The sequence below is a fragment of the Solanum tuberosum genome, unplaced genomic scaffold (genome assembly GCF_000226075.1).
Source record: "Solanum tuberosum cultivar DM 1-3 516 R44 unplaced genomic scaffold, SolTub_3.0 scf00192, whole genome shotgun sequence".
In the NCBI taxonomy this organism is placed as follows: Eukaryota; Viridiplantae; Streptophyta; class Magnoliopsida; order Solanales; family Solanaceae; genus Solanum; species Solanum tuberosum.
In genome coordinates, this window is record NW_006239115.1 from 1,069,492 (window position 1) to 1,070,423 (window position 932).

The following is a 932-nucleotide window of genomic DNA, read 5'->3' on the forward strand; positions in this document are numbered from 1 at the left end:
ATGAAATGGAGAGAGTAGTTAAGAAGTCTAAACTTTGGTTTGCCGAAAAAAGAGAGAATCTTTTGATTGTTTTGATTGTTCTTTAGAAATTATGATACGCAATATCCTTTAAAGTTGTTTCCTGATTTTTCTTTAATTAATAATTTTTTGGATTTTAGTCATATTTCTTAATTAAACACATTCACTAATTAATGACTTTCAATTATATCCCTTAATTACTATTTTCTCCGTTACATTTTATATGTCACCTTTTTACTTTACACTTGCATTAAGAAATGATGTAATTTTACCCTTTTACCTTTATTTAATTTTTTTGGAACTCAAGTTTTCAATCAATGAATATGAATTAATTTATTTTGATTAATTAATTTAACCAATGAACATGAATTATTTACTTAGCTTTTCTAAGTTGGTCAAATGTATATTTTCAAGGCTAATAACTTACAAGGGTAAAAAAAGGAAGAATATGATAATTTATGCATTGATTTTATGAAATTACAAGTATTATGGACCAACTATTTATAGAAAAAAATGACATATAAAATAGGACGGAGGGAGTACTTGATACGAGATACATGTATCTAAGATCCAAAATATAATAAAAAATATAATATTGCAAACTATTATCAATCTAAGTAATTATATCTTAAAATAGTGAAATTTGTGTAAATTACCCAAAATATTAGATTTTTCATGACCGTCCACTTAGTTTTCTAAAGGCCAAACACATATACAACCCCTCTAACTTGCCCTCATTTTTCATTTTGGCACTCTAACTTAGCCTTGTTCCATTTTAACCCTTAAACTCCATTTTTTATGTACCATTTTAACATGAAATACTATTTTTATGATTTCTTTATTTTTATATATATTCTTCAATTGCAACTTCTTATTTTAAATCGACATGTGTCAGTTAATTTTAGTTAAAAAAA